This window comes from Trifolium pratense, linkage group LG2 (assembly GCF_020283565.1).
Source record: "Trifolium pratense cultivar HEN17-A07 linkage group LG2, ARS_RC_1.1, whole genome shotgun sequence".
Classification (NCBI taxonomy): Eukaryota; Viridiplantae; Streptophyta; class Magnoliopsida; order Fabales; family Fabaceae; genus Trifolium; species Trifolium pratense.
In genome coordinates, this window is record NC_060060.1 from 48192684 (window position 1) to 48218683 (window position 26000).

Below are 26000 nucleotides of genomic sequence, written 5' to 3' on the forward strand. Positions count from 1 at the left end.
AAACTTATCTTCAAAATAATTCTGCATTAAAAGCATAATTAGTAGTTTTGTCTTTACATTAAAAGCATGGTATGAATAAAACAATAGATATATAATATATCTTTCATTGATTCATCATTAGTATTATACCAAATTATAAAGACAAAACCCCTAATTTAATCTAATCCACCAAAAATGTTCTTACCTTTGCAAGCACAAGTGCACAACAGTTGATCGACGGCCAAAACTTTCAAACCAAATCTCAATTAAACAAAACCAGTTACAAAAACTTGAAACAGAATCACATCACCACCCTCTTCAATTTAAAAAAAAAAAAAAATTCTATAGCACACAAACGCTGCACAACATTAACACATCAATTTAGTAAAGGGGAATCAAAAGCCATTGAATAAATAGGAGAAGAAACGAAATGGAAAAATGATATTTAAGTCGAACTAAGCTTACATTCTACGTTCTAAGTTGAAAAGTAATCAATTTTAAGTGATTTAAGAATACAAATATGAAAGGTAAATCGGTTGTTGGCTTTTCTATTATCAGGTACTACTAATTTACAACGTATCTTCACATATATTTTCTTCTTCCTTTTATCTTCCTTCATTAAATGCTAATATGCAAATCCAAATAAAGAAAATCAAAACCAAACAGTGCTTCGAATTAATACCAAGCCATGCGAGTTCTTTATAAATGTCTCTTCCGTTACGGAGCTTGAAACGATTATCGAAGTTGCTACTATTGTTATCGTCATTTTATCGGAGAGAACAAGCGGAGTTGGAGGTGGCGGTGGTTGAAACTCAATCGGAGAGTTGCGGCTGTGAAACGGTGTTGTTGGAGGAAGATGAAGACGCGAGAAGACAAATCGATGAATCTAGGAAAGGAAATTGAGAGCGTGCAAAATGAAATTGGAAACTTATATAGTCTGGGAATCTTTTACAAGTAAAAGGAATGTTGAGTTGCTCACAATCAAGTATTTTGATGATGTGGCACTCTATAAGAAAAGTTTACAATCTCTATTAAAAAACTTTTTCATCATCTCCTTTAATTAAATCATTTTAATTATCAATATATCAAATTATCACTATATAACTTCTTACAATTATCATAAAAAAAACCTTCTTACAAATTATGGCTACCAAATCCATAAAAAATTTATACGGAATACTCTTCTTTTTTGCTCATCATGTTGCATTGCATAACTATTTACATACTCAATAGTGTTCTAATGCAAAATCTAAAATAAATAATTTGTTTGTTTCACTAATAAAAAATTTATACTACTTTTTTTTTACTTTTCATATGATGATGATGTGGCACCTCAAAAAAAATTTCATGCAAAATTTAAAAGAATTAAATGTATTTTTTTTATTTGTTCAATTATTTTATATTTATTTATTGTTTGAAATTATAACATTTTATAAATTTATTTTCAACTATTTATTTATTTTATTTATTATGATCTACAACACAATTTCCTTTTCTGAACTATTTTTTTTCCTACTATTGAGTTCTTTAATTATTATGATGATCTAAAAGATTATTTTTTCTATTATTGAATTCTTTTTTGTTGACAATGAAAGATATATAACATTTTGGTGGTCCGTATAACAACATATCAATTGTGGCTCTTTTGTCTTTCTCTCATCTACTTTATTATGTAACTCCCACTTAATCATTCCCCCATTTACTTTATCATGTAACTCCAAGTAATTAATATTTGTAACCACTGCATGTGTGACTCTCTATAGCCAAACTCTTCGTATTTTTTTTTGGGTCACATCCTAACACTCTTCCTATATTCTTTTTTTGAACAAGCCTAACTCTTCCTATATTCATAACATACATTAATTGGTTCCTATATAAATGTGTCCATTCCTCATATACTCATCACCTTTCACACCCAAGAAATATTTTAATTACACAACTAAGAGAGTTACCACATCATGTCTGCTTCTCAAAGTAATGCAAATAAGTAAGCATATTGTTCTTACATTTCATACACCTATGCTCTTCACATGCAATATTTCCAATTACATAAGACTTAACCCTTTATACATATACAATCTTGGTTTGTTTTCCTTACAGGCCAACAGGAGCTGGAGATCAATAACCTCGACAATGCGACAAATGAAAGTAGTATAAAAGTGTGCATTGCTAGAATGTGGGACAATCTGCAGATTCAACAAATATTTAAGGCTTCCTATTTTAGCGATATGGTATAATTTGTTAGTCTAATTTTTAAGCATCTTTTCTTATTTACTTATACCGATATCGATTAATATGAATATGACTATTTTTTTCATGTGAAGGAAACAAACAGGATGTGTATTTAACTCTGATGGCAGTCATGTAACCATCCTTTTTTATTGATATAATGTTTGTTACTAGAAAAAACTTCTTTTTTGTGTATTATTTTATTAGTCTAATGTTTTAGCTTATTTGTTTCTTATATTCTTATGTTGATTAATGAGAATATATTTAATTTTTCATGTGAATAAGTTGAAGAGGATAAAAGAGACTTCTATTTATTGATTTTGTAGTGCCTTAAAATTTATATAGACTGAGGGTATGTATCATTGATGTTGGAGGCATTCAATCAAAGGAGGGCAATCCAAATAATTTAGAAATATAAATATGTGTTTCAATTCATTTTTAAATACTATATTGTCTACAATATGTAGGTGATATATCTCAAGAGAAATACAGAAAGATGAAGTAGTATTTCAATTTGATATATCTCAATCTATGGTGATATATTGTTTCACTAATTTTCTTGTTGTGAGATTCATATATTGGCATCATGCTTTATTTTGTATTTTGTTCTGACTTTTGCATACTTGTATTGCGCATGACACAGAGGGATAAATATCCATATGAAGGGTACGAAAAAAGAGCTTCATCAGAGGATTCTGAAAATTCCTTACACTTGGATTGCTCTCAGTCTCGCGTCAATGTTTCCAATGGTGATTTAGATGCTAATATCTGTCATAAAAAAGGCACAGTTTGAGACCTAATTCCTGAAGTGAGAGAAACTTTGTATCCTCATCGACAGGAAGGCTTTGAAGTCATTTGGAAAAACTTGGCAGGAAGCATCAGTCTTCAACTTTTTAAGACTGATGCTTCCTGCCAAGTTTTTCCAAATGACTTCAAAGCCTTCTTGTTGATGATGATACAAAGTTTCTCTCACTCCAGGAATTAGGTCCCAAACTGTGCCTTTTTTATGACAGATATTGGCATCTAAATCACCATCGGAAACATTGACGCGAGACTGAGAGCAATCCAAGTGTAAGGAATTTTCAAAATCCTCCGATGAAGCTCTTTTTTCGTACCCTTCATATGGATATTTATCCCTCTGTGTCATGCGCAATACAAGTATGCAAAAGTCAGAACAAAATACAAAATAATGCATGATGCCAATATATGAATCTCACAACAAGAAAATTAGTGAAACAATATAAGTAACGGTGCATATAACTACTAGAAATAACTTTTTACATGAAGCAAGTGTTATATGCACCGTTAGAGATTATTACATGAACAACTTTTTTTTTTAAAGCAAACATGAACAACTTTTATCCATTTAGAGAATTGTGTATAACTACAAAAAAGATAATCAAGAACCAAGTGCGTTTGGGAACAATTTTGCTCCATTTGAAGCTTTTGGGCATAAGTGTAAGAACATATTCATGAACCATGTGCATTTGATAAAATTTACTGTAAAGAAATATATTTATGATGGGATTAATCATTTAAATATTGTATATAACTATTCAAGAAAATTGGTGATAAATGAATCTTGCACCTTTATTACACAATTTTTAAAGTTTGATTTATTTAATCGAACTTAATAGTGACAACAAGTGACCTCTCTTTCAATTTTATCCTGATGTTTAATATTGGCACACATATCACATAGCAATTTAATTTTTCACAATTATTTTGAGTTTTTTTTTTTTACGCAATTTATTTATTTTAACTTTTAAAGCCATTTGGTTATCACACTTTCAAATATTGACCTTAACAGCAAGAGGAAAGCTTAAACTTTTTACCGATATGTCTCATGTAAACAGCTTTGATCATCAAGTCGACATCTCCTTCGGACTATATCCATCTTGGTCCTGCCGCTGCTTCGCCATTGTTTCTTCCGCCGCCTTTGCTGCATCACCTTCTTTCGCCATAGAGGAGCATGTGTGGCTGCCAGAGAGGAGCATGTAATGGATTCTAATCAGTGTTGTTCTTCCAATCTTCTTAAACTATGGCCCAGTTTTATGTCTCAACACCAGATTTATTTCAGGAAGGTATGAGTGTGGTGTTGGTTTCACCAACTCAAGTTCTAGCACCGTTGATGGATGAATATTGGGCAAGATCTAAGTTCTAGCATGTGATTGTGAACACAAAAATGAGATTAAGCTGTTGTTTCTAGTGAATTTGTCTACGTTCTTCCCATAACTATGTTCAAAACTTCACTTAGGAAGACAACTCATTTTTATATTCACAATCAAACTTAGATCTAACCTAATATTCATCCATCAACGGTGGTTGGTAGGATCATCGACGACAGTGGTAAGGAGGATGGTCTATGATAGTGGTAAAAAGACCATCCGATATGTGGTTGGCAGCTATAGTGAGGGTAGTTGAAGGGCTAACCCTTGATTAGAGGCTTCAAAGGTAGGGAGCCTATTGGCCGTGAGAGGTACTATGTTAAAATTGTGCATACCTTAGCCTAAATGATGAGTTAGGTTTTATAGTGTGAGAATTAGGGTTTTTAGGCCCTAGAACCTTCTATTGGATAGCTGTCCTGGTAGCCATGTGTAGGAAGATCGTTGAAGGCCTTTGATCCAACGGATCTGACTTGTTTACAGGCCCTAATCTGGTATTCCTCTAGGGCATGTCCACAGTATGTTCTGCCTAGCGTTAGGCCTTAGGGTGACCCGGTCTATTGTACGAAAATGGGCCGGAGGCCTAGTCCAACAAATTTCTAAACCGATAGGACAACTATTTTCCTTTTTTAATTAACCATATAAATGAAAATCTATATTTGCTATATTCTAAATTTAAAAATATTAAAAATTGATATTCATGAATGATTTAACAATCCTCTTCTTTTTCAAATTTATATTTACACATAAGGAAAATTCAACATTGAATACCAATATTAATAAGATTTTTTTCTGTTAATTGTTTTTCCCTTAGTAATATATTTTCTTTTAAAATTTTAATATAAAGATATAAAATATGCTACTCAAAATAAACAATTAAATTATTATTATTATTTTGGGTTAAATATAATTTTAGTCTCTATAAAATTATCAAATTTTGTGTTTGTTTCCATAAAAAAATGACGGCATGTTTTGGTTCCTACAAAATTATTATGCATATCATTTTAGCCTTTTTTTTTTTTTTTGAGAAGCATATTATTTTATTCTTTGCCGTTAAACCAATGTTTATTCTTGAATGACTATTTTGCATACATGTTTAGAACATTACAAAAAGTTCTTAAAAAAAAAAACTCAAAATTTGATTTCCAAGTGGATATTTACGTTACTTTTATCTATATCTTCAAAATTTAAAAATTCATATTAAATTCAAATTACACTATTGAGATAAGGTCTAGCCTCCATGTATGATAATAAGAAATTAATAAAAATTGTTAAATGTCAAAATATTAATTTAGATCTTGCATTAGTACAATCTTTTTAAAAAAGTAGTATAAATTTTTGATTAGTGAAGCAAAGAAATTACTTTTGGATTTGGTAACCATAATTTGTAAGAAGTTTTTTTATTTTTACGATAATTGTATATAGTGATAATTTGATAATTAAAATGATTTAAAAAAGAGATGATGAAAATGTTTTAATAGAGATTTTAAACTTTTCTGCCACATCATCACAATGCTTGCTTATGAGCAACTCAACCTTCCTTTTACTCAAGCCTTTCCCCAATTTTGAAGTTTTGCTGCTTAGCTAAAGGGCTTAAACAAATGTGGGACTATGAAGTTATGGCAGGAACTAAGACAAGCAAATAAGATTTCTCTAATTCCTTATGTAAACATAATTATTATTATAGAAATATTATCATATTCGTTCAAAGCGCATCAAGTTTAAGTTGGAACTGATAGAAATATTTGAGATGACGACAATTCTTGGATTTATGACATATTTTCATGGAATGGAAATCAAGCAAAGAATGCAGAGAAGTAAACACTCCAATGAACTCGTGAGGAGAAGCTTTGCAAAGAAGATGGAACTGAAAAGATGTGTGATGCGTCAAAATAACTTTACACCACACAATAATTAATTAAACTCACATCCTTCCATGTATGTGTAAAATAACTAATTAAACTCACATTATTGGATGCATGTGTAAAATAACTTTACACCGACGATGTAAAATAATTAATTAAACTCGCATTATTGGATGCATGTGTAAAATAACTTTACATCGACGGTGCACAATAATTAAACTCGCATTATTGGATGATGATGCATGTGTAAAATAACTTTACACCGACAGTGTAAAATAATTAATTAAACTCACATTATTGGATGATGCATGTGTAAAATAACTTTACACCGACAATGTAAATTTAAACTTACATTATTGGATGATGCATGTGTAAAATAACTTTACACCGACGGTGTAAAATAATTAATGCATGTGTAACATAACTTTACACCGACGGTGTAAAATAATTAATTAAACTAATGCATGTGTAAAATAACTTTACACGGGTGTAAAATAATTAATGCATGTGTAAAATAACTTTACACCGACGGTGTAAAATAATTAATTAAACTCATTATTGGATGATGCATGTGTAATAACTTTACACCGACGGTGTAAAATAATTAATGCATGTGTAAAATAACTTTACACCGACGGTGTAAATATTAATGCATGTGTAAAATAACTTTACACCGACGGTGTAAAATAATTAATGCATGTGTAAAATAACTTTACACCGATGGTGTAAAATAATTAATTAAACTTATTGGATGATGCATGTGTAAAATAACTTTACACCGACGGTGTAAAATAATTAATGCATGTGTAAAATAACTTTACACCGACGGTGTAAAATAATTAATTAAACTCACATTATTGGATGATGATGCATGTGTAAAATAACTTTACACCGACGGTATAAAATAATTAATTAAACTCACATTATTGGATGCATGTGTAAAATAATTAATTAAATTCACATTATTAGATGCATGTGTTACATTAATTAAACTCGTAACCAAATAATTTATGTATATACACTAAAGTTATTTAATAAATAGATTTACTTCGAGATATCATCAGTGTTGAGTACCAGTTAGGCATCTTGACTGTATTCCGGTCTCTTTTAATAGCCCATTACATAATACACTGCTTGTAAAGGTTAAAGTTCAATAAGAGATTAAAAGTTAACAATATTTATTTTTCAGAATAAAAAAAAAGATTGAACTAAAATTGTAGGACTTAACCCCGAAGGGAGTCCTTCCAAAGGGTTTGGAAATAGTTTTCAACCAGCAATAGACCCGCTCATTAGCTGTGTCATTGCCCCAAGCGCAAAGATGCTTATTCTCATAGCCTAAGCTTCAATTTATATAACATCACATTCATCTTATTTCTCTTATAAGCAATGTGGGACTTTGAATCTTCTCATCACTCTTTGGCTTAAACAAGTGTGGGATTATGAAGTTATGGAGGAACTAAGACAAGCAAATAAGATTTCTCTAATTCCTTATGTAAACATAAGATTATTATAGACCTTATGTTAGTAGAATAGATTTTTTATGACTTTTAAGAGTATGTTACACTGAATAAACATAAGAGGGAGAAAATAATTTTAGAATTTAGAGTCCAGAAGCAACAAAGTTATCATAAGATGGAATCAAAAGACACTTGTAAATTGTAAGACTTATACTTCATACTTCAAAAGACACTCTGTAATGGATTCTAATCAGTGCTGTCCTAGTAGACATGTGTAGGAAGATCGTTGAAGGCCTTTGATCCAACGAACCTGACTTGTTTACAGGCCCTGATCTGGTATCCTCTAGGGCATGTCCACCGTATGTTCTGCCTAGCGTTAGGCCTTAGGGTGACCCGGTCTATTGTACGAAAATGGGCCTGAGGCCTAGTCCAACAAATTTCTAAACCGATAGGACAACTATTTTCCTTTTTTAATTAACCATATAAATGAAAATCTATATTTGCTATATTCTAAATTTAAAAATATTAAAAATTGATATTCATGAATGATTTAACAATCCTGTTCTTTTTCAAATTTATATTTACACATAAGGAAAATTCAACATTGAATACCAATATTAATAAGATTTTTTTCTGTTAATTGTTTTTCCCTTAGTAATATATTTCCTTTTAAAATTTTAATATAAAGATATAAAATATGCTACTAAAAATAAACAAGTAAATTATTATTATTAGTATGGGTTAAATATAATTGGCTTAAATGCAGTTTTGCCCCCTATTTTGATTAAATCGGAATTTTACCCCCCTGTTTTAAAACGCGGACTTTTACCCCCCTGTTTTATAATTTTTTGGATTTTGCCCCCCCCCCCCTTAAAATTCTGTTTTTAGGTCACAACTTCAAAGCTTCGCACACAACTCAATTTGGATCAATAATTCACCAAACGGATATCGAAATGACCGTAATCGAGTTATCTTTCCACAGAATCAAACCCCACTAAATTTGGAGTTACAAAGAGAGATTAATTACAAACCAAAATAAAAGAAAAAGCATTACAATCGAAGAGAAAAGAAAAAATATAACAAACCAAGTAAAACTCAATCTGAAAGCCTGCCTCTAGACCGGATATGATGAACCTGAAAACCCTTCTGCATATTTTTTTCTTGGCCCTAGACACCACCTTAGTGAAAGACTCTTTACTAACAGAAGCACGGTTTTTCAAAAAATTGATATAAGCCATTAATTACGCAGTATAAACTAAATGGACTGAACTATTAGAGGAAGTCCATAAGCTGGCCTTAGTGAGAGCATAATAGAAGGTGAATGGATATAAGTTGGGGACATTTTAAATCTAAATCTAGAGAGAAGTAGGGTTAACACTATTTTATGCTCCATGAAGCTCAAGTTTCTACCAAGACACATTCTTCCTCCAAACCCAAAAGGTAAATATCCCATTTTTTGGTTGCATCCACCATTGATATCGCCCATGAACCTTTCTGGTTGAAACTCATTCACATTTTCTCCCCACAACAATGGGTCATGGTGCATCGCGACAACGTCGATCCACATGTTGGTCCCATTAGGAATTGTTAAATTACCAAATTTAATGTCTTCTCTAGCTTGCCTTTGAAGATTTGGTGCTGATGGATAGAGCCTTAGAACTTCATTCATTACACACTTCATCTGAATATTTAGATAACAAACACATTGAAGAAATATATCTTAGTTAATGCAAAGAAAACAACAGATCATTAATTACCAAAACAAATTTACTATTGAATTTATACACAAAGAAATATGAAATCCATTCTATTAATAAAAGACTGTAAAAACATTTGAAATGATGTAAACTCGTGTTAAAAATTCATCCGACCCAACATATAAAAGAAATATGGTAATTTCTTTTATTGTATTTGGTCTAAATTTTAACCAAATACATCATTATTTTTTATTATTTTTTTAAATATTTTTAAATTTTTAAACAAAATAGTATCAATTTTTTTTCTATATTTAATATGTGTGTGTTTTGTCATTAGACTATACACACTCAACAATTACTTATGACTCACTAATTAAGTGGTTCTTCCCTGAATGTCTAGTTCAATGGTAAAAGGTTGAAAACATTGAAAGAGTTAAAAAGGAAATTTAGGGTTTACTTTATGAATAGTTGAATACTAACATTTTTCACTCTTTCTCTTACAATATGTACTAACAACCTCTGTCAAAAAAAAAAAATGTACTAACAACCTAACATTTGCCTATAAAAAAATTAATTAATGTGGTTCGACCATATACACAAAGTTTAAATCTCATTGTTTCAAAAAAAAAATCTCATTATAAAAATGAAAAAAAGACTTTATTTTAGTTTTGTACTAGTCCATTTTGAGTGTCACTTTGATCCCTTAATTTTTATTTTATTTTATGGGTCTTGTTAACATGTGTCCTTATGTTAAGATATCCCAATATAGAAACTCGACATTTAATGATACAAGAAATTTAATGCTTCAAAAATTTAAATGCACAAATTTAGGCACATGTTAACATACTCCTTCTTTTATTTTAGCTCGTTAAATTACAAACATACAATTTTTTACATAAACTCTTTTCATTTCATCTTGGTCCTTTTAGGTTATAAATATTGGAGACTTTAGTCTCTTAGTATATATATTAAATATTTTGATCTCTAATAAGAAAGACTAAGATTACAATGAGAGGTATACTAAATTCAATGACTATATAATGATATTTTTTTGGGTTGCCATATAGATACAAAATTGTATTCTTCCCTCCCGACAGATTTTTTTTATACGCATTAGTCATAAACTTCTGACCAACCTTCTGTTTAAGCGGCCTAATATATATAATAAATTAAATTAACATGCTTGAATTACCGATAACGATAATGAATTAGTTCAAGTGGTAAAGGGTCTTGGTTCTTTAAGTATATAGTTACATGCTCGATTTCTGACTCAAGGTTATTGAGAAAATTCGGTTGGGAGGAAAAAGCGCACACAAATTTACCAACGAAAATTAGTCATCGCGCTAACAGCAATCCAAACTTCGTACTAATATCATAGTAAATTAATGAAAAAAAAAATTAACTTGCATGAATTATACGACATTACCTTTTTCAAACCAGCAATCACATTGATGTCAACTTCTTTATCACCCACCACATCTTTTATCTCATCTCTCAATTGATTTTGCCAATCTTCATTCATAGCTAAAAGCATCAAAGTCCAAGAAATTGCCAATGCTGATGTGTCAAGGCCAGCAAAGAAGAAAGTCTTGCATTCATCCACTAATTGTTTTGTGCTCAATCTTTTCCCATAGTTTTCATTTTCATCCAACAACAAATCCAACAAATCTACTCTACCTTTTCTTTCCACTTTTGATTCCTTTCGAGTTTCTATGATACAAAGCAAAAGCTTATCTATCTCTTTCCCAAGTTTCTTTGCTTCTATGGTTCTTTTTATGTCAATAAACTCTATAAATGGAACACCTACATATCTTGTCTTGAAAAGTCTCATTTTTAGGGTACGTAATTTTTCACAAATTGTTCTTGCATTTTCATCATCTATACCCATGCTTGTACTTGCTATGATCTCTCCTGAGGTTGCAAAGATCTCTCTTTCGATATCAATTTCGAGGTTTCCGCCGGAGTTGATTCGAGTAATCCATCTATCCATCATTTTCTTTGTAGATTCTACCATCATGCTTGACATTTCCTATAAAAGAAAAAATAAAAAATAAAAGAAAAAAAATAACATGTGAGTTGTGGTCCTGGCTAATTTTTTTCTTATTTTTCTCAAGTTATAGGAGTGAAGTATAATATCTAAATATTTATTGCTTTTGGAAAACGATATTTGATACTAAATACATACATCTGACCCTGTTCACTGAATTTATATGGTAAATATATAGTATTTTTTTATTGTCAAATAATTTTATAAATTTCTTTTAATATTGAAAATTTGTAACACAAAATTAAGCTATTTCATTAACCTATTTCACTACTTCATTAATTACAAAAATGTATATATTCTTAAAACCTTTTTTAACAAACATCTTATTAACTGCTTTTTTTTTCTTCACAAAATCTTATTAACTACTTTGACTACTTCATTAATAGAAAGAAAAAATATAACTCATTTACCACAAAACCAGCCTAGAGTCCCTCCTTGTAATTATCTTTTTTCTCTTCCTTTTTAATAGAGAAATTAAAAAGGACGGGGTGCCAACTGAGTTGAAATGTCTATCCCTACCTTAATATCTAAATGCTTTTAATTTCTAAATATTTTTTTTGTGGTTAATGAAGTAGAGAAATTGATCAATGACAAAACTCAATTTGTGGCACCTCTTAATAAAAAAAAAACAATTTTTAAGAAAAATAAAAAATATACAATTATATATATATATATATATATATATAATTGTATATATATTATGTGAAATTTTATTATGTTCCTGTATCAGTTTTGTAATCTAAAAGATAATGACAAACTTGGTCACAAAACGATAGAAAAAATGTGGAAGACAATTTAGATTTTTTTTGTTAAATAAAAGACAAATTAGAGGAAAAAAAAGACAAATTAGTGAAACACTATTTAACAAATGTATGCGTATACTATTTTTTTTTAATGGAAAATTATTAGTATCTTAATTGTTATTGGTATGTTAGTTTGTTTATATTTGCTTGAACCCTAAATTCTTAATTTATTAACCTTTAGTTCAACCAACTCAACCGATTAAGTTACTCATCCCATCTAATATTATATACATATACTATTTAAATAATTTGACTCCATAAAAGTGAGATGCCAATGTACAAAAAAAAAAAAGCGAGATGCCAATTAATAAAATAAGACATTTCAATAATCGTTTGATGACAAAATTAATAATTTATACTGTAATTAATACATATGATTCATGCATTATGTATTTAATTTTTATTGATTTTATGTTTTTATGGTATCCACTACGACTTAATTGAATATTTTAATTTAGACAACAAATCTTTATTACAGACTAAACGTTACACTTGGTGTATATAGTCTATTCACATGAGAATGACAAACATTCCATTATCTTACATATTATAGACTTCTTTTTTAATGGCGGAGATAATAGACTTTTGAAATGAACAATATTCATTTCTTGAAAAAAAAATGCTAGAGACATTTTATCAAAATGTATCATCTCAAACTAACATTTCCATCATTAATTTTCAAAATGTATCATCTCAAACTAACATTTTATCATCTTTCTATCTCAATGTTTCATTTCAAGAGTTTCGCGTGTTCTTATTAGCACATTATTAAAATAAATTCATATTTTATAAAATGAAAATAGACAATTATTTTTGCAAAGTAAACAAACTATATACAATTTTCTCTAGAAAGAAAGAGGGAAAGAATTAGCTAGAGACCTTTAAGTTGAGAGGAGAAAATGTTGGGGCAATAAGATGCCTATGATAAACCCATTCATTGCCTTCAGCCATCACCAAACCCTTTCCAAACATAGGCTCTCTATCATTTTTAAACACATTTCCCATCTTTTTGCTATAACCTCTGTGGACATTTTCTTCAAGAATTCTGGATCTGCAATGTATAGAAAAGGTTCTGTCCCTAGCCAATAGATGAAAACTTTCCCTACAAAATAAAAAATGTACATTTACTTTGTTATAAAAAATATAAAAATAAATATCCAATTAATAATTTAACAATGTTGTGAATTTGTTCACATATTTATAGTTTTTCATTTTTATGACATTCAATTACATAAATGTATATGTGGAGTATACTATATATATTTTTATGGCCTAATATAATTACCATGAGAATTTTGCCACCTAGAAAAATAGGGGAAAACAAATGAATGTATATCATGGGTTAGCTTTGAGGACCCAAATGAAGAATCAACACCATTCTTCTTTTTCATCTCTAGGACATTTCCAAATGGAAAATTTGGGGGTGGCCCTTCAAATCCACATCTATGAAGCATACGATTTCTTAAAATTGGTGAAATCCACCAAGAAAATATTAGTTTCAAAAATAAAAAGAGAGCTAATATTGCCAACAAAGTTAATATCCCAAATAACACCATTCCCTCTTTTTTTCTTACTATGATATTATCAATCTTAAGATTTTATAATTTAAGCTATTAACAAGATGATATATAAAAGCTTAATTTCTATGTTTTTGTTATTGAAAATACAGGTGCAAAATGATAATTTATAGAGTGAGATATTGAGTAGGAAAAGAGAATAGAGAATGTTTGACTTTTCAACATGAAAAAGACCTTAATACAATGTTTCAAAATTTGCAAGGTTTACCGAATGTTAGTTGGTTCAGTGGTGATTAGCGCTGAACTTGGTAGGAAAGATCATGGTTCAATCCCCTACAACTATATTTAGGAGGGACTGAAATTACTTGATGTCAGGACTCGCCCCGAACTCTGGAATAATAGGACCTCATTTCTCTAGGAACTAAAGGGCGAAAACCAAAATTTTTTTTGCAAGGTTTTGCTAGTTTAAAGTTTAAACCATTTTTTGCCGACAGGATATTTTAGAACGTTTAATTTCCTTAAATCACTAGTAAATGTGTTTCCATTTTTGCTCTTAGCCGATTTTCAACACGTTTTACATCCAATATAATTGAGTGTGCGCCTTTCATGGAATAGGGGCCTCAAAAAAGAAAAAATATAGGATAGTAGTATTTGTAATTAAAGGTATAAAACTAAGGATTGTGGGGCTTTTAAATGAGAGATCGTGGAGTTCAAATATTTTGAGATTCTTTTTATTCTAAAATGAAAGATTTATTAGTTACAAAAAGTTTTAAAAAATATTTTTTTATTGTCAATAAATTTTTAGATGCTTTATAGCTAATTACTATACTATAGTTTTATTTAATGAAGAAACATATGATAAAGATTGTTTTCTTTATCAAATCAACAAAAAACTGGATCGCTAACCCTTTTTAAATAAAAAAATCAATAATCATAAAAACAATATTGATAGTTCTAGGAGACCCAATATTAATATTCATAATTGTGAATATTTTGCAAAGATTAACAACCTCTGGTCCTCTAGTATTAAGAAGTCAAAAATATCAAATCCATAACAGTACAAACACATATTTGATTTCCCAAAAAACTTTTGAGGCAAGTTAATTATAAGCAACCTTTTTTGTTGGCAGAATAGAAGTTTCAAGAAAAAAGGAGTGTCCACCCTAGCTTGTGTGTTGTCTTGCTTGTGTGTTGTCTTTTTTGAGTTTTGGAGTTTTGTTTCTTGGTCATTACTATGTACATTTAAAAATATCATTTTTTAATGATATATATATATGTGGCAGGATTCTTTTTAAAAGTTGTGGCAGGATTCTTATGTCTCTATATATGTACGTATGTGGTAAATATTTGTGGCAGGATTCTTGTGGCTTTCTTGGTCTTACATTCACACGATTCTTATCTCTCTAAATATTTGTGTTTCTTGGTCTTATCTCTATATATGTATGTGGTGAACTGGTGATCAACCATAAAATGCTACGGTGATCATTTTACATGTGGTTTACTGTGAACAAGTGATCAATAATATTATAATGAATACAAATTTTATAAAATTTATTGTTGGATATTGAAAGCTTATATCGAATAGATCATCTATAAAAAAATTTAGAAAAATTTAAAATCATTTGATATGTTAGTGAAACCTATCAAAATTAACAGTATTTAAGAAAAAATCATAAAACGTTAATCTTAATGGGTCTATAACATATCAAATAATTTTCAATTTTTTTAATTTTTTTTATTGATGATCTATATCATATAAATGTTGAATTTATCTCCTTTTAATTATTTATTTATTAATTTAAATAAGTGGAAATTACCACTAAGTGCACATTGTGGTAATTACCCATTAAGTCTAAAATGTGGTCTTTATTCTTTCCCTCAAATATAGTAACCGTCAATCAAGATAGTGAGACAATTATGATTGCACGTGAAATACTTTTGTGATGGACAAAAGTTATATAAAGAGTGTAGTCCCTTTTGTTTTGGTTCCATAAGTCTCATATCTCTAAGGGAGATTGTAGACAGTTTAGAAGAGTCTCAACACCCTTAAGCAAGCAAGAGCAACAACACTCATACAAGAACAATCTTTGAGCAAGAGCAATGACTGTAGGTATTTCGGCTATTTAATTCAAACTGTGAATTTTGTGAAATTTGTATTCGTTGCAATGTTATTCATGACTGATTCACCATGAACCACTTGAATAAGTGGTCCATATTAAAATTTGTCGTGAAAGATATCCTGAAGTTTGGGAATCATTTGGAGAAAATAGTATGAATAAAAGGAAAAAGAAATAATAACCAGTCACAGTGAGTTAGTGGTGATCGTATTCGAACCAATTCAAATGTAAAACTGCAAACCGAACCAATTTAAACCGAAATCGCAAAAAAACCGCATTTAGTTTTAACCGCATGGTTCATTTTTCTTCCAAATCGTACGGTTTGGTTTGCGGTTTTAATTTCATAAAACCGAACCAAACCAAACCAAACCGCAATACTTAACTTAGCTCTATCAACTATTAGCAATTAATCAACCCAAATTGAGTCTGTAAAACAATAAGCTGTCAAAACATATTATTTCATGCGATCGAGATTTTAGCTATACATAACCTTAAGGAACATGTTTAATCATGGTTTTACATTGAGATGATGGGCTAAAAATTAATAAACTCTTTTTAATAAAATCCTTTGACTCGTAATCCATCATCATATAGTGTATGTAATCTCTCCCGACGATTGAATATGAAGTTAGCTGGTCATGGTTTTGAGAACACTAGCAATATAGGTTTCCCCGAGACAGGTTATGTTGGCTAGGTTAATTGTATAACTTAGAAACGATTATGCATGGATCCTATGGATCGTTCATGTTGCCCCGGGTTGGGTTATGATGGTTAGGAAAACAATTATGAATTTTGGTTAGTCAGTTGATCTTTGTTGTGGATGTTTATATTCCACGAATCATGTTATGACGGTGGTTGAAGCTGAACCGCCGTATTTGTTGGCTTATGTCATTTTGGGATTCGTTTTAGAATCCAATCTTGAATAATAAATGTAAGCTTTTGCCGTGATGATTCATTATTATTGAAGACCGAATTTTTGAGGCCTCTGAGATCGGCTTACCTCAGAGTGTCTTATTTGAAAAAAGAACAAGATAATTTAATTGTGTGATACATCTTTACTTTTTGCAATCATGTAAAACTACTACTTTTGTGATCAACTACAAATTCAGGTTTCCCTTAGTATAGTCACCATCTTAGTTGGATAGTAGGAATCCACTGAGACTTAGTAGTCTCATCCATCATTTATTGTTTATAGGTGACAGGTCGATCCGAGTCTTGGAGCAAAGAGTATGGCTTTGAATGGATCACTTCACGCCTTAGAGTTAACATCATGTCATCTTATCATTATGTATATGTTGGAACATGATGAAGAATTAGAGGAAACTTGGTATTGAAGTAAACACATTTGCTAGAACCATGTGTAGTGTGAATTGAAAAAAGGCTTTTTGAGTCCCACATTGGAAAAATCACACTACTTGGTAGTGTTTATATATCACAAGTTGGCAACCAAGGGTGTGCCCTTGGGGTACCCACTTTTGTAAGAAAGGGAGACCACACACAATGTCGAATATCACACACGCGCGCGCGCGCCGCCGTCCGTCCGACGGGCCGGGCTTGGGCTTGGGTGATATATTAATTTTTTAATACTAAGAAAAAGAAATTTTTGAAATTTAAATTTCTTTTAGTGTGTCCCTTAATTCGCACATGTTAAATGTGCTTAGACCAAGTCTTGAACGGATTTCTTTTCTGTTAAACGGTCAAAATACGTGTCCTTTAAATCCCTGATTTTTTGCCACGTTTTTGCCTTTGACTGAGCAACTTCAGCTCCTGAAATCTCTCTGATTCCAGCTCCCTACTTGCCTATAAATACACTTCACTTTCTTCAGTTTTGTATCACTTCCTTTTCTCTGCATTCTGAGAAAACTGCTTCTTTCCTTCTCTTATTTTTCCTTCTTCGAAAATTATTTTGTTGTTTCATATTTTGAACGGTTGTAAACCGTAGAATTGATATTCGTGTATCAATTAGAGTGGTTCGAAATTTTTGACCATACTTGGTGTTATTCTGGCCGAACTACAGTGCAGTAGTTTATCGGTATTTCCAAGAAAACGGCTGTTTTATCCTGGGGACTTCGCGGTTGATATACTACAGTGCACTATTTCGAGTAGTTCCGCGAAACGTCTTAAAGAAAGCGACCTAGTACGCGACTCAGCCAATAATAGTTTCGTTGCCATTTTGAAAAAAAATCGTTTTTCTGTTTTTTATTAAACTCAGTAAACCGTTTTACAACAATTTTAAGACGTTTCGAAAATATCATGGCAAACGAAGAGATTATTGGTAATTCTTCTGTCGGTGCTACCGAAAGGCCGTTTAAGTTTGAGGGCAATCATTTCAAACGTTGGCAACAAAAAATGTTTTTCTTCCTAACTCTTAAAAAGTGTGCCTACGTTTTGAAACAGCCCATTCATGTGGTTCCTGCTGAAGCTTCGGCTTCTGCTTCTGGAACTAATGAATAGACCGTTAACACCAACGGTGATGCTGTCTCTGCCGAAAAAGACAAAGGCAAGGCCACGGCAGAACAGCTGAAAGAGAAAGCGCTGCAGCTAGAAATAGATAGGCAGCTCTGGATTGATAATGATTATGTTTGCAAAAACTATATCATTAATGGATTGGAGGATGATCTGTATGATTATTACAGAACTTATAACACAGCCAGTGATGTGTGGGAGGCTCTGAGTAAGAAGTATGATACTGAGGAAGCTGGTGTGAAGAAGTATGCTGTGAGTAGGTATTTGAAATACCAGATGGTTGATGAAAGGTCAGTGGAAGTGCAGTCACATGAACTGCAGAAGATTGCTCATGAGATAATAACTGAAGGTATGCCTTTACATGAGCAGTTTCAAATTTCTGTTATAATTGATAAGCTGCCCCCTAGTTGGAAGGATTTTAAGAATCAGCTCCGTCATAAGACAAATGAGTTTTCCATTGAGGGTCTGATTACCCGTCTTCGTATAGAAGAAGAATCTCGGAAACAGGATATGAAAGAGGAAGAAAATATATTGGTTGTTTCTAACACCAATAAAAAGAAATTCGGTGCAGCTCTGAAGCCTACGGGCAAACCTTTGAAAAATCAGAATCAGAGCCGCATTCAAAACCGAGTTAAGAATGGTAACCCGGTTAGGGGCCATATTGCTAAGCAACAACAGCAACAACCACCTCCTAGAAATGACGCTGTTGAGCCATTTTACTGCTTCAATTGCTGGAAGACAGGTCATATATCAAAGAAGTGCAGAAATCCAAAGAGGCCTAAACCGGCTAATCTTGCACATATTAATGTGAATGTGGCTGATGAGCCATATGCTGCTATGATCACCGAAATTAATATGGTCGGTGGTACTGATGGATGGTGGATAGATACTGGCGCTACCCGCCATGTCTGTTATGATCGTGCTATGTTTAAAACATACACGAATGCTGAAAATAAGAAGGTGCAGATGGGTAATGCTCATACATCTGATGTTGCTGGTGTTGGAGATGTGGTTCTGAAGTTCACATCTGGAAAGACTCTTATCTTGAAGGAAGTCCTTCATGTTCCTGAGATGAAGAAGAATCTTGTTTCTGGTTTCCTCTTAAATAAGGCTGGGTTTAATCAAACTATTGGGGCTGATATGTACACCATCACTAAGAATGGTATTTTTATTGGGAAAGGGTACGCCTCTGATGGCATGTTTAAACTCAATGTTGATTTTAATGTTATGAATAAAATTTCTCCTTCTGTTTACTCTTTGTGTGATTTTAATATTTGGCATTCTAGACTTTGTCATGTTAATAAACGATCTATTTTGAATATTAGTAACTTAGGATTAATTCCTAAACTTAGTTTTAATGACATAGAAAAATGTGAATTTTGTAGTCAAGCTAAAATAACAAAGGGCAAACATAAATCAGTAATACGAGAATCTGAACCAATGGACCTTATACATTATGATATATGTGAACTAGATGGAACCATGACTAGGAATAACAAACGTTATTTTATCACTTTTATTGATGATTGTTCAGATTATACTTTTGTTTATTTAATGAAAAATAAAAGTGATGCTTTTGATATGTTCAAAATTTTTGTGAAAGAAATAGAAAATCAATTTAATACGAAAATCAAGAGACTTCGTAGTGATAGGGGAACCAAATATAATTCTAGTTTATTTAATGATTTTTATAAACAACACGGAATTATACATGAAACGACTGCACCATATTCCCCTGAAATGAATGGTAAAGCAGAAAGAAAGAATAGAACTCTTACTGAATTAGTTGTTGCTATTATGTTAAATTCCGGTGCCGCTAAACATTGGTGGGGGGAAATAATTTTGACTGTCTGCTTTGTTTTGAATAGAATTCCCAAATCTAAAAGAAGCGAATCTGCTTATGAAATATTAAAGAAAAGACAACCAAACTTGTCTTATTTAAGAACTTGGGGATGTCTAGCCTATGTCCGTAAACCGGACCCGAAGCGAGTTAAACTCGCTAGTAGAGCCTATGAATGTGTATTCATTGGTTACGCAGCAAACAGTAAAGCATATAGGTTCTTCGACCTAAATGAAAAAGTGATCATAGAATCTAATGATGCAGATTTCTATGAAAATAAATTTCCCTTTAAATCAAGAAATAGTGGGGGCACTGAACAGGATAATATTCCTGAGTCGAGTCACTTACCAGTGATACCAAATGATGATAGCAATGACGAAGTAGAAAATGAACTTCGTAGAAGCAAACGTGTAAGAGTTGCTAAAGACTATGGTCCAGACTATGCGACCTTTACATTGAATGAAGATCCGGCAAATCTTCAAGAAGCCTTGTCATCGATGGATGCAAATCTTTGGCAAGAAGCTATTAATGATGAGATGGATTCTCTAGAATCTAACAAAACATGGCACTTAGTAGACTTACCTCCCGGTTGCAAACCAATTGGTTGCAAATGGATTTTGAAAAAGAAACTAAAACCCGACGGCACGGTTGAAAAATACAAGGCTCGCCTTGTAGCCAAAGGTTTTAGACAAAGAGAAAATATAGATTTCTTCGACACATTTTCACCTGTCACTAGAATAACGTCCATTCGAGTACTTATTTCAATAGCAGCTATTTATAACTTAATTGTACACCAAATGGACGTTAAAACTGCTTTTTTAAATGGTGACTTAGAAGAAGAAATCTATATGGAACAATCCGAAGGGTTTGTTATACATGGACAAGAAACTAAGGTCTGCAAGTTAGATAAATCTCTGTATGGTCTTAAACAAGCTCCGAAACAATGGCATGAAAAGTTTGATAATTTAATGATATTGAATGGGTTCAGACTCAATGAGAGTGACAAATGCATTTACTATAAAAGTGATGACAACATTTGCACTATAATATGTCTCTATGTAGATGACATGTTGATATTTGGCTCAAACCTTTCTGCCATAAATAATGTGAAATCAATGTTGAGTAACAACTTTGATATGAAAGACCTCGGAGAAGCTAGTGTGATTCTTGGAATAAAAATCACTAGGTCTGAGAAGGGGATATCCCTAGATCAATCACATTATGTGGAAAAGATCCTAAAGAAATACGGTTACTTTAACTGTAAACCTGCCTGCACACCTTATGATCCCAGTGTAAAACTGTTTAAGAACACTGGTGATAGCGTAAGACAAACAGAATACGCGAGCATCATTGGTAGTCTTAGGTATGCCACTGATTGTACTAGACCCGACATCGCCTATGTCGTGGGACTCTTGTGTAGGTTTACCAGCAGACCCAGTGATGAGCATTGGCACGCTATTGAGAGAGTCATGAGATACCTGAAAAGGACCATGAATCTCGGATTACACTATCAGAGATTTCCAGCTGTACTTGAAGGGTACAGTGATGCTGATTGGAACACCTTGTCAGATGATTCCAAAGCAACTAGTGGCTTTATATTTAGTATAGCCGGTGGAGCTGTATCATGGAAGTCTAAGAAACAGACCATTTTGGCACAACACAGTGAGAGAGCTCATCACTACAGGTGCTGTGAGAGTGGATCATGTACGCACTAATGATAACCTAGCAGATCCTTTGACGAAAGGACTAGCTAGAGAGAAAGTCCACAATACATCTGTCAAGATGAGACTAATGCCTATGAAGTGAATTACTTATGATGGTAACCCAACCTAAAAGACTGGAGATCCCAAGAATTAGGTTCCAATGGGTAAACAACAAGTTGTGAGTAATATGAGATGAACATGCATATTAAGAGGCATGAATCCTGTAATGATAAAGGTTGAGTTAGCAAAACTCTTAATGAAATCTATACTCTATAGGAGTGGAGTACATCAGGAGTTCTCTTGATAGAATCACCTATATGAATGTGGAACTGAGGCCGGTTCCTCTGGAGTTTCGGGGCGAATTCCTAGAGCATTCATGAAACTGGGATAGACGTGCAGGGCCATTAATGCACGGGCCTTAGAAAACACCTTAAGAAAGGTTGTGTGCTGGTTTGAGAAAAATCTGAGATAGAGTTCCAAGACTAAACGTCACTCTTGCTTAATCAGGCTCTTACTGGCTACGTGAAGGTTCCAAGACTTAGCTCACCTTCGCTTATGCACAATCTTACTGAAACGTTTAACGTTATGACTGAAACAACTTTTTTAAATTCAAGTGGGGGATTATTGGAACATGATGAAGAATTAGAGGAAACTTGGTATTGAAGTAAACACATTTGCTAGAACCATGTGTAGTGTGAATTGAAAAAAGGCTCTTTGAGTCCCACATTGGAAAAATCACACTACTTGGTAGTGTTTATATATCACAAGTTGGCAACCAAGGGTGTGCCCTTGGGGTACCCACTTTTGTAAGAAAGGGAGACCACACACAATGTCGAATATCACACACGCGCGCGCGCGCCGCCGCCGCCGTCCGACCGGCCGGCTCGGTTCGGGCTTGGACTTGGGCTTGGGCTTGGGTGATATATTAATTTTTTAATACTAAGAAAAAGAAATTTTTGAAATTTAAATTTCTTTTAGTGTGTCCCTTAATTCGCACATGTTAAATGTGCTTAGACCAAGTCTTGAACGGATTTCTTTTCTGTTAAACGGTCAAAATACGTGTCCTTTAAATCCCTGATTTTTTGCCACGTTTTTGCCACGTTTTTGCCTTTGACTGAGCAACTTCAGCTCCTGAAATCTCTCTGATTCCAGCTCCCTACTTGCCTATAAATACACTTCACTTTCTTCAGTTTTGTATCACTTCCTTTTCTCTGCATTCTGAGAAAACTGCTTCTTTCCTTCTCTTATTTTTCCTTCTTCGAAAATTATTTTGTTGTTTCATATTTTGAACGGTTGTAAACCGTAGAATTGATATTCGTATATCAATTAGAGTGGTTCGAAATTTTCGACCATACTTGGTGTTATTCTGGCCGATACTACAGTGCAGTAGTTTATCGGTATTTCCAAGAAAACGGCTGTTTTATCCTGGGGACTTCGCGGTTGATATACTACAGTGCACTATTTCGAGTAGTTCCGCGAAACGTCTTAAAGAAAGCGACCTAGTACGCGACTCAGCCAATAATAGTTTCGTTGCCATTTTGAAAAAAAATCATTTTTCTGTTTTTTATTAAACTCAGTAAACCGTTTTACAACAGTATAAGATTCTGTTTATATATGTATTGAATTAGTTGACTCAACACTCAAGCGTGTAAACCATCTCGGATTAAATGTAAGAATTTCCATGTTGGAATTTTTGTATTGTAATTTTAATGTATCCGGAATCATTTTGTTTTTTTTTTTTAAACTTGATATTCGACCTTAGGACCGACTAATTTAAGGAGACCAATCCCACCACTCACTTGCGGGGGTCCCATTTAAAGTAGAGTTTTTTTTTTGCTTTGTATGGACTTAGCCCACCGAAATTGACACAAGGGGGAATCAAACCTAAGATCTTAAGAGGAGCATACTTCAAAGACCCAAGCCAACACACTAGACCAACCCCAAGTGGGTTTGTATCCGAATCCATTATGTATGCTTCTATTGATATTTTAGACTAATCGATATGGGGTGTTATACCAATCTATCCTTGTAAACTTCAAACTTAATATTTTTTTTTATAATAAAAAGTTGTATTAATTAATAAGTAGTACAAGGAGCTGGTACTCAAAATTTTATAATACAACACGAGGACCCTTTAAAGTTTTTTAAGGCACTTTAACGGTTGTGTGAGCCAATCAAAGAACACAAAGTCGCTAAATTTATCCGAGCCATCGATAACTCAAAGCAAAAAAATGAACTTGATTTGGTCCATTAACCGATCAACAAAGAAAAGCCATATGTCAAAAAAGAAAAAGCCATAAAACAACTAGGTTTTCCTTAAAAAAAAAATGTGGTGGGTTTGAATGTGGACGGAGTTATTTTTAATGTGAACACATTTATTTGAATATTTAATAATTTTTATTCTTTTATTTTTGTTAGGTATAATTTTTATTCTTTTAATGGTATGAAATAGTAACACACATTTTTGACTAATTTATTGTCGAAAGTTTTTTTTTTTCAAGTATCCTAATGGCAAGACCCACACATTTAAATGTGGAGAAATGCAGACTTTTTATTAATATCTAAAATTTTTTTAAACCACTCATGAAATAAGTTACAAGAATTTTTTTTTTTATGATATTCCCTCTAAAACGATATATAAGGAAAATAACAAAAGTAGAATGAAATAAAAAAGAAAATGTATTTGATAAAGAAACTGGATAAAATACGTTTGATTTTTTGAATACCTTTTAAATATATGTTTGCTTATATTTAATTTTTTTTTTGACTAAATGCTTACAGTTCCTTTTAAACACATTTTAATTTGTAAAGTATAAAAAATTATTCAAATTATCAAATATCTCATTTATTATGTATTTGACTCTTTTTCTTTTGTCGGAATATGTATTTTTTTTTTTAAGCAAATGAGGAGTATATGGTGACCCATTTGCAACATCCTAGATAAATATATAAAATGAAACAAGAAGAAAAATAGAAGTTGACATGAACCAAAATCTTCTCAAAACTAATAAGAAATAAAGAAAAAAGAACAAATTAAGAAAGCTCTATCTAACATCCTACCCCCTAGAGTGGGTATTACGAACATGAAAATTCGTTCTGCAAATCCTTTTTCTTGGCCTTAGACACTACTTCCGTGAAAGGTTATTCCCTAGCAGCTTCACAGTTCTTCAAAAAATTGATTGTTTCCGCTCTCTTCCTCATTGGTATAAACCCTATGTCCAATGTCACTGCCATCATTTTTCTTCCAATACTGTTATAAAATTGTCAAATCATGAGCAATATTGGAATTTAAAACCTCATGAGTAACAATGACTTGGGAAGAACTAATACCACACCCAGATGAGGGTGTGATCTCATACAGATCAGTAGTATGAACTTCTTCAACATGTATTACATGCACATGATCTGCTCCAACAGAAATGTCAAAAGACAGCTCTTCCTCAAAATTTAAAACATCTCATACGAACATACTAGTTGCTGCCATATTTATTCAAAATTGAATAAAATTAACTTTAACATAAAAAATATGTTTGGCCTTTGAATAAAATCAACTTTAACACAAATAAATTGAATAAAATACGTGTTCGTAATAAATGAGATAACTTTGGCCTTTGATTAGTTTGCCTTCCCTTGCTCCTCTGTTTTGGGCAGTTGCTAGTCTCTGTGTATTGTTGTGTTAAGCTGTTGCTCCCATATATATATATATATATATATATATATATATATGGGGTTTTCTAACTTAGACCCTAGTTAGGTCTAAGTTAGCAAGGTGCACCTTTTGAGTTGGACCAAAATACCCATTCTTTTAATTTTTGAAAGAATAGAGCAACAGGGGCATTTCTGTAATTTTACATAAAAAAAAAAATAATGACACGCGCCCCCACCTTCTTAAAAATTAATAGACGTGGATCCAGTGTCGCGCGCGTACGGAAGGACCATGGTTACAGACCGTTGATTTCCATCAGACAGCCAAGATGTGATCTCATTAAGGCTGTCTGATTGATCAGACAGCCCAGATCATCCTACCATCATGTCTGCGCCACACTAGATTATAAGCTGGAGAGAGAAAATTTTACTTTTGAAAAAGGCAGCCACGTGTCAGCATATGACTGGGT

General features: G+C 32.2%; 2 pseudogenes; both read right to left on the bottom strand.

The window, feature by feature from the left end:
- Positions 1–7418: 7418 nt before the first annotated feature.
- Positions 7419–7558, bottom strand: LOC123911932 (annotated as a pseudogene).
- Positions 7559–8712: 1154 nt separating this feature from the next.
- Positions 8713–13882, bottom strand: LOC123908864 (annotated as a pseudogene).
- Between the last annotated feature and the right edge of the window lie 12118 nt (positions 13883–26000).